We start from the raw sequence: 10,537 nt of genomic DNA, 5'->3' as shown, positions 1-10,537 counted from the left end.
CCTCTACTATATAAAGAGGAGGACCCCCTTTACTTTTGACCAGTTTGGTCATACACACAAACATACTAAGCAATACAATTTGATTCTAAGTGTTTATCCATCTCTCTAAGTGTTCTATCATTGTTCATTATTTAACGACTGTAACACGAGCCCGGTTCCTAGGACCCGATCCAACAGATCAGTTGGTTCACAGGACCAATCGTTGCCTTATCGTGGTTTGATTGTTTTTACATGCACTTGCTTTATTATTTATCGCTTAATAGTCATCGTAGTAAATTAAACTGCATATCCTTTGCACCGCGTACAAATTTAATTGTTATCCATTTTAAGGGTAAATAGTTTGGCGCCCACCGTGGGGCCTAGGATAATAGTGGTGGTTTTATATGAATTTCGATAACGCACGTTATTTTATGCTTGCTCTTTGAAGTTTGATTTCAGGACTATTCAACATGTCAGGCTCTCACTCCGTTAACTTTCATGCTGAATCAAGCCACCACGAGGAAAATGACAACGGGGTACCTAACAACAACGTACCCCCAGTTGATCCAAACGAAGCTGATCCTCACTCTCAAAACGCTGTGAATATCGACCGGTCATCGATACGTGATGCACATGCAGATGGAGGCAACGGAGCCACATTGCAACAGCTCAGGAATCAATTAGAAATGGATATGGCACAATTGCAGGCCCAACAAGCGGTCATAGCTCAATTGCAAAGCCAGAATCGAGCGCCCAACGCTGTTTAGTCCGAACAGATCGAGGAGACCGCTCCGAGGAAGGAGAGGCCCATCGCTGACAACAACGAGAACGACCCCGGGCAAACCGCCGAATTGGTGAGAAAGCTTGAAGAGCTGACAAAACGGGTAGAGGCAAATGATAAGAAAGTGAAAACTTATAATTCGAGGGTTGATCAAATCCCAGGAGCACCTCTGGTATTGAAAGGACCAGACTTCAAAAAGTTTATTCAGATGCCTTTACCTCCAAGTGCTACACTGAAATCGATCCCGAAGAGATTACAAATGCATAATATTCCCAAATACAATGGGACCACCAACCCAAACGAGCATGTGACCGCATACACATGCGTTGTCAAGGGCAACGACCTCGAAAAGGATGAAGTAGAGTTGGTGCTGCTCAAGAAATTCGGGGAGACCTTGTCGAAAGGAACAATGGTATGGTATCACAATTTACCCGAACATTCTATTGATTCTTTTTCTATGCTTGCAGATGCCTTTGTCAAAGCTCATGCTGGAGCCGTAAAAGTGGAAACGAGAAAATTAGACCTATTCAATGTCAAGCAGCAGGAGAACGAGACACTCCGAGAGTTCGTGGCCCTGTTTCAAATGGAGCGTATGGATCTACCACTGGTATAAGACGATTGGGCCGTTCAATCGTTTGCTCAAGGACTCAACCTAAGAAGTTCGATCACATCTCTAGAAGTGAAGCAAAATTTGGTGGAATACCTAGCAATCACATGGGCCGACGTACACAACAGATATCAGTCAAAAATCAGGGTCGAGGACGATCAATTTCTGAGGAACGCATCGAGATCGTTACAACCGTACAGATAAACCCAATGAAGGGAAATTGGGAAGGACCATGTAGAGTCACTGGCATAACCGGGAAAGGCTCCTATCAGCTCGAATCTAAAAATGGAAAACAACTTCTAAACAACTGGAATGTGGCGCACCTAAAATGATACTATTGCTAAGGTATGAACAATATTTGCCTTTCAATTCTTTTAAGTCTAACCATGCAGGCATACGTCGAAGTGGACATCGAAAGCAGCACAATGGAAGTCGAGAAGTCATAGACTTAGGATTGAAAGCACGTGCTGCACTCTTTTTCCCTTCGACCGGTTTTGTCCCGAGATAGGTTTTTCGGCAAGGTTTTTAATGAGGCAGCGCCATACAACGTGTGGCTAAAACTAAGAAGACCGGTCAAGAACAGGGGACTGGAGACTGTCCACGGCGGATTAATAATACTCGAGCCCTCATACTTTAGACTCCAGTACTAGGGGACTATCCTGCCCTGGTAAATCAATACCTAGTCAAAGCCAAGGCTTGAATGATAGGATTTTTTTGTAAAGGCCAAACGGTCGACTGAATCGTGCCCGATTAGTTTGTCCTTGTCGCTGCTACTATTGTAATATTGTCTCCGGTTCAATCAATAAACTTGGAAATTTCTCAAAGTATCATTTTAGCCGTTACTATTCCTTTTGCATTAATATTACATTTTTTTTATTTGTGTTTCGGACCCTCTAAATATCCGAAATGTGCAAACTAAAGGCTAAAAGCTTAAATTGTTAAAAGACTACGGTCTAAAATATGAAGGACTACAGTCTAAATTGTTAAAGACTGCGGTCTAAAAATCCAAAACTACAACTCAGCTTGTTTAGTAGACTACGACCCAAACGAGGTCTGAAGTCATTTGAATTTCGACCCGATCACACAATGCGACTCAGAGACGTCTGAGTTTGCAAACAGAAAAATAAGGCCTTTTCATACTACATATTCATTACCTTGTTAACGGTTAACAACTAGCCTCGGTATTGTCATACCCCATTTTAACCGGGTTAAATTAGAAGTACGACATATTGGTGATTCCTATTTTTGTTTGTGTTAAGGAATCGCCACCTAATTATTTATGGTGAATTAGGACACCTAAAGTTTATTAAAGTTGTGTTTAAAGTTAACTCTGTTTAAGGTCTGCGAAATTTAAGATTCTGGGTAAGGGTTCAATTAGTCTAAAGGGAAGGTATTAGGCATCCTTTAAGACCCATTAACAATGGTTAACCGACCGGACTATGATTTAATTATGCTAAGTATAAATGTAATATTATAGAAAGAAAAATAATTTTTTGTGAGTATTGATAAAGTTGTTTAAAGTAAGATTGGTAGAAAATAGTAATTGCATAAAAGAGTTTAGTTAAAATAAACTAAAAGAAGCGGAACATGTAATGTTTATATGTATTTGGGAGAAAGTGAGTTATATTGACTCACAAATTAAAAAGAGTTAATGTAAGATTAAAATTAAATAAATTTTAAGATTTCATAGGAAGACTATTAGTTTAATGTATATTGAGCGAAAGTTGTTTCAAACAAATATGTATTTCAAGTGTTGAAAAGGAACTAAAGTGAAAGAGTTATCCGTTAATTTAGTTTGCCCTTTTATTTCCCAGAAATAAGCTGACGTTAGTGTGAAATTTGTGACGATTTAAACTTCTAAGATAGTAAGAGTAAATCTTGATTCTCAAAATATGTGGTCATGATATTTTAAAATCAATCGTTCTAAAAAATAAATAGTATAGATACTATAAATAAATAAATAAAAATAATAATAATAACACCTATGAATTAATTGTTAGCTCTCTTTTAAATTAACTACTCATTATTAAACTAAACTCCACTAATTCGCTAAAGTTCATCTAAATTAACAAAACAAAAGTGTTAGTCATACAACACAAATTAAATGCACAAAATAAAATAAAATAGGGGAGTAAAATGATTTAAATGGGCTCATCCCATTTTGGACTGCTGTTGTTCGCTGCCGCTATTATGGGCTTCAGCCCAGCAAATTTTCTTCACATATTGATGAGGGCTGTTTCTGTCTATTGGAGCCTTGGCCCAGATTTTATTTTCTTGTTTGGCTGCGGATTGGGCTGACTCGAGAAGAAGATTTTTGTTGGGCTTTGACCCAACACAGAATGCGGGAGAATGACGAGTCCCTCAGATTCGTACGATGATAGTCATGCACAAGAACGAAAGAAAATGATTAGTATACCTCCCTATCAATGTATTTTATGAATATACTTCAAAGATATGTAGATATACAACCCCACTATCTTAGCAAAATTAAGACAACTTATAAGTGCATTGAAAATATTCCAACCGATTGTCCATGCTGAACACAGAAACTCAAATATGAATACATCGAAAACAGTAGCAACTAACAATTAACAAAGACAAACATAATGATGGGAAAAGAACAGCAGCGTAGGAGATTATTACAAGCATAATCATGGTTCTAAACAACAAATGTGATGGCCAAGCAGACGGGCAGCACAGCAGTGGCAGTCGACGCACAATAACTTTATGGTAGTTTGCAGGGTGATAGAGGCAACGTAAAAGACACGAAGGGGCTCAAAAGAATAGGATAACCTACACTAATCTAGGTGAATCTTTATGACAAATAAGCTCAACTCATGAGTGTATTAACATTCTGATTACTTCTAACTTGCATACCAAAAAGAACAGTTTTAGTTTAAAACAAACAGCAAGACTGACTGGTATCTTATTAAGGGTACGCATAAAGTTTTGGGCCAGTTTTTCTTCGAACAGTATTTCGAATCGATTTCACAATATGCATGCGAGGACAACTAAAACTCATAAAGGACCATTACAGACTTGAACATTCAAAGATTTAGGCATGATAGGACAACATCAAGTTTTAGCTAGGTTCTAAATGATACCAAGAAACGTATAAATAAATTCAAGACTTGCACAGGCTATAAATTAAAAGGTATGGCAAAGGACAGGAAATCAGTCTTGTTTTTGAAGGATAGAGCTTTTGAATGATCCTAGTGATCAGGTGGTTCGTTTTAATGATTTTAAGATTCAAGATCCGTGTTGACACCCAATTTTGTCCCTCCTTATCTAATTTTATTCACTCGGGTTCTAAATTTATTGACAAGCTAAATACTTTATTTTCACTATTTTATTTTTTATTGCTACTACTACCAATATCGCTACTTTTATTTTTTAACATTACGAACATTACTTTATCACAAATTTTAAATGTTCGTCATCGTTTCATTTTCGGGTTCGGACTCGTTAAATTAATTACCAGACAACACTTTGTTAAATTCTTATTTTTCCTACATATTAATTATTGATTGTCTCCACATAGTATATATTGTACTAGTTATTAAATTAGAAAATAGAGGAGGAAGGATCAACAATTTCAGCCAAATAAATGGCCCAAATAATCAGCCCACACATTTTAATCCAACCAGTCCATGTCTTCAACGGACCAGCCCACATTATTCCCCTACCCAAAACAGTTCAGCCCACATGTTAATTTCGGATCAGCCCACTATTTTAAACCCGACCCGGTCCAATCTTTACCCCCTAAAACCAAAACCTAATCTTTTTCTTTTCTTTCTCCTCTTCAGCCGCCTCTTCTTTCTCTTCCCTTCCCTCTCTCTACTCTCCCCCTCACCTTCTCTCTCTCGCTGAACCTCTCTCTGCCATCCCACGTTCCCCGCTCCTCTCCACTCACTGCTGTCCCCCCACTCCTCTGCCATCTCCACTTCCCCTTGTTCCCCACGCCGTTCGTCTCTCTCCCACGCTCCTCTCTTTACTTTAACACAAGCAAAACCCTATAAATGGGGCGGAAGTTGAGTCGTTTGAGCAGGGGATTTTAGGAGCAAAACCTAACAAAAACAGATCAAAAACAGACGAAAATCCCAGAGGGGAGGAAGATTTTCTCTCATAACAGTCTTGAGCTCCCTTTTTTTTTTTTTTTTTTTTTTTTTTTTGTTTTGAACTTTAAAGATCAGGAAAACACTTTTGTCGAAGATGAGAATTGTGATGGAAGATTAAATTCTTGACGAGTCGATTAACTCTCGTCGTATCTCGGCAAGAATTTTCATTACGCAGAGGTACTTTAACTTCATAACGAGAGAGTAGATTCGACGACCTCAACACCCCAGTTCATTGCGCACAAAACAGGTAAACCTCGATACATTTATTACTTCTAGTCTTTAGTTTCTGCTTTAGTTAAAATTTTAGCTGATTCTGCTATTTTCTAGTTATGTAGTTTCTTTGTCGTCATGTTATTTCTTTGATGTTTGGATGCTGTTAGGATAGGATGATTGCTAAAAATGAAAGATGTATACTCTAATTTGGATGCTTAGGCTGAATTTCCAGGACTTAGAACCTATTTAAATCCGAATATACATGGGATCTACAGTGGGTATACATTCTATATACGTCTGGTATACACACCATGGTGCGTATATCTTAGGTATCGTGTCAGTACTCTGTTGGATCTTATAATGTTGTTTGAAGTCACCTGTTGACGAAATCTTTAGTCATGTGCCGTATGATCTAGATGTGATTCTGTATGTTTATTTCATTACATGTATGTTTGTTTGCTTCTGTTCGTGTCTGTTAAGCTGGAACTGATGTGTAAACTTTATGGGAATGAATAAACCTGAATGTTGTCTGATTTCAGTTCAGTAAAAAGAATTTCCTATAAGAGCCTATGTGAAAAGAGAGTTAGTTTCAGACATCCATTTCATCTTGTTTGGTATTTAATTTCTGTTTTTGTGTTCGTATGATTAGCTCAGCTCATTTGGTAGATGTTGTTTAGTTTGGCATGCAAGTGATGAGGAAGGCCAGAAACTTATGTGCATATGCTGTTACCCTTTACACCTGCTTTGATATTGCATGATTATGGTTATGTATGGCCTTGCATAAAAAATAACCTTGAAATAAACCTAATAAACCAGACCTTTAATGTACCCCTGATGTCTGTTCTAAGTTAAAGGATTTGCATTCTATTGATGGTTCAATATCTTGAGTTTCAAAGTAAAAATGGTATGCATGAAAGGTTTGAGAAATACTGAATTTAGCAACTGTGGATTTGGTAAATGATTTTGGAATCCCGCTCATGCCCACATCTGCTTCTGGAATTGTCTCTAAATTCATCTGTTTGTACAGCGGTTGCTACACAACCTGTCTTAGCTATTTCCCTTCTGTTGAATGTGCCAGTTGACTATGATGCATCCCTACTGTCACACTCAGTTTTGTTGCTTGGGCTGTGCTTTATCTAGAGTTGATTATTCCCTCTTTGTTGCTATTTGTCTAAACTGCTGGACTCTTCTATCCATCTCTCATTTATATGTTAACATAGGCTTGCCTTGTTCCCTACTTTAGTTTGATTCAAGATCTTATTCTCTTTGTCTTGTTGTGAAGCCAATGTGATACAATAGCATGCTTAAAGATTATTTAAGTTAGTTTTTATAGGGAGCAGTAGGACCTATCTGTAATTTTGTTTGCTTGATTGTTACAGTTATACCTTTAAACTTCAGACTATATTGCACTCTCAAATTGCTGTCAACTTTCGTGTCATAATTGTCATTTGTGCCTTGTCCTGTTACCAGCCCAAGTTAATTAATCTCCTATACTAACCCTGCCGCTACTATTTGCATATTTGTGTGTAGAAGAATGATGACAGTCCTCTCTGTTTTGCTTAGTTGAATCACTGAAATAAACTAAGGAATTTCACTAATTACATCATGTATACCTTGTATACACTTGAACAAATTTATGGTCATATGTGTCTGCTTTGAACAGTTTCTTGAGTGTGCAGTTATTATTATTATTATTATTATTATTATTATTATTATTATTATTATTTTTTCGCTAACATGGTTGCTGTCATACTATGTCAAAAGAACACTGTTAGAATTTACTTCCTTTAATTTCTATAGCATATTTCGCCTCTAAGCTCTTTCCATCTAAACGGTTAGGCATAGTCATGTATGTATGAATGTATATACATAAGATATACCAAAATATCTACAGTATATATACAATCTACTGATTTGTCTTGAGTTATATTTTACATGTTTAATCTTATTTATTGATCGTATACTAATTGTTTTCTTTCGTTTTTATGCATGATCATCCCATACGAGTCCAAGTGACTCATCATCTCCCGCATTCGGTGGTGGGCTAAAAGCCCAACAGAATTTCCTTCGAGTCAGCCCCCTCATCAGCCCATTCGCAGCAGGCTGTTCAAAATTCTGCTGGGCCGAAGCCCAACAGTAGCAGATAGCAACAACCCTAAAATGGGCTGAGTCTATTTAAATCATTCACACTCTTCTATTTTATTTTGTGCCTTTAATTTGCATTGTGCATTTAGTACTTTAATTGGTTTGTTTGCCACTATTTGCTTGTGTGATATTTGTTGAACAAAAAGAATAGCGATTGGTTTTATTTAGTCATGCTAAATTCCATCTATAATTAGTAATTAAGGGGGTAATTTTTAGCACTACAACAGCACACGTCTCCAACAACAGTAGCTAGAACATTTAAAATCATGTTAAACAATTGAATGGGAATCATTAAAAGTCAAGGAATAAAGCTTGTGTGAATACATTTTCAATCAACTAAGTTTTCAAAAAAGATTTCAGACGAGCTTACACTCGGATCTCATTAGGATCTAAAGTTGCTAGAATTTGATGAAATATTACCAAACTACACCAAAGTCAATTACTTCTCTTTGAGGTATATAACTATTTTCCCACAAGTCCTACTTTAAACAACATTGTTATATTTCTATTTGCAACTTCAACAACATTTATAAACTATCTTCCAAATATTTAAAATATTATATTTGTATTCTTCTAGCCTAATTAATTAAGTTTGGTCGGTTAACCATTGTTAATGGGTCTTAAAGAATGCCTAATACCTTCCCTTAAGACTAATTGAACCCTTACCTAGAACCATAAGTTTCGCAGACTTTTAAAACAGAGTTAACTTTAAAATAACTTTAATAAATTTAGGTGTCCTAATTCACCATAAATAATTAGGTGGCGACTCCTTAAAACAAATAAAACAAAAATAGGAATCACCAATATGTTGTACTTCTAATTTAACCCGGTTAAAATGGGGTATAACAATCCCATCTCTATAAAACTTACTCTTCCTTTTAGGACTCAGCATCCAAAACAACAAGCCATAACAATGAATTTATCAAACAGCAACAGATCAGTTCCGAAATTTAAAGAGATACAGGTTTTAGAGCTATCTTTTTTTAACCTACGCACAGTAGCTGATTAAAACAGGAAAGAGATCTAAACAAGTCATTTCCAACTTAGGTAACATGATATGAGAGAACAAACAGGACTAACAAAATCCATAGATGAAATAACTCCTAGGAATCTTTATCTAATGGTCTGTTTCTTCTTATCAGTGCAGAACCAAATTACAAATAACAGATCAAATATGCATAATATCCACCAGGACAAGTGGATATATGGCAAAATTACACATATGAGCTGACCAGATTTTTCCAAAATTAAAAGCAATCCCTGTAGGACTCAATTGAAGAAAAGAACCAAGCACGTTAATCTCTTTAAGTTAATTCAAAACAAGAGTAGGACATGATCTTCTCATCTATGTTCAAACGAATTTCGCTTTTAAGCTAATTATCAACAGACCTGAATTTGTCCCAAAAATCCATAAATAAACATCTACTGATTTGTAAAATAAATTGACAGTACCATTGTTCATGTTATCACATTTGTAAGCACAGACACAATCAAACATAACATCCTTTAATCATACTTATGAATCATCAAGTGTATCGCAAACGAGATTCAGACCAAATTAGCTTACACTTAGCCAAACAACAATTAAAATAGCATAATCAGAGCCTAAAAGGTGTTGATTAATCTAGGTTAACCTAACAGACCTACAACTAAGCAAGATTCCTGATAAGTCACACCTAATAATTAATGAACCAACAAATATCCAATAAGAACAGGATTTCAACTAACAACACTTCAACTAACAAAATTTCACAAGACGATAAATCTAAATAGCATCAGATTGTACCTGTTCGTGGTGCAGTGAAGTGGGGTCGTCAAGGTCTCGAATCTATGCTCGAACTCGGACGAACCCGATTAAAGTAGTTAAAGTTTCAAAACGAAAAACGAAAATAGAGTAAATATTGGTCGCGGCTAAAGTTCACCGGAAAAGGAAAATCAAGTGTGAAGCTAGTTGCGTCCCTCCCAATACCGAATCCTCCCTTTTAAAAAAAAATCTGAAAAATCCCTCAAAATGATGCCAATCCCCCAAAGACACTGAATATCCCTCCAAATATTTCCCGAATCCTCTCTGGTTCTAAAATAATGTTCCGTCCCCTCCCAAAACTGAATCATCTCCCCTTAAAACGATTCAACTCCCTTGTATTTATAGGGTTTCATTTGTTGAAGAAAGAGAGGAGCGCATGAGAGAAGGAGTGGGGAACAGCGTATGGGGGGCAAGGGAAAGTGGAGATGGCAGAGGCATGGGGGGACAAGGAGAGGTGGAGGGAGCGTGTGGAGAAGAGAGAGAGGAGGAGAAAGAAGAAAGAGAAAGGAGAGCGGGAGAGAGGTGAGGCGCGGATGAAGAAGAAGAAAGGAACCCTAGGGGTTCCTTTTCTTCACGGACTCGGGTCGGGCGAAATAGTGGGCCGGACTGTTGTTGGGCTGGTTTGTTGTTGGGTTGAAAGGGTTTTCGGGTGTGGGCTAGTCGGGTAGCTTAGGTAATGGGCTGGTTGGGTAAAAAAAATATGGGCTGGTGGAATTAATGGATATTGTGTTTGTATTTTGGGCCATTAATTTGGCTGAAAAATATTTGTCCTTCCTTCGCTATTTTAATTATTTTTTGGGCTTCTAATTTAATAACTGGTACCATATATCTTATGTAAAGACAATAAATAATTAATATGTAGAAAAATAAATATTTTGCAAAGTGTTGTC

Source organism: Lycium barbarum, chromosome 7 (assembly GCF_019175385.1).
Source record: "Lycium barbarum isolate Lr01 chromosome 7, ASM1917538v2, whole genome shotgun sequence".
In the NCBI taxonomy this organism is placed as follows: Eukaryota; Viridiplantae; Streptophyta; class Magnoliopsida; order Solanales; family Solanaceae; genus Lycium; species Lycium barbarum.
The sequence above is the reverse complement of the archived record's forward strand: the minus strand, read 5'-3'. Positions refer to the sequence as shown.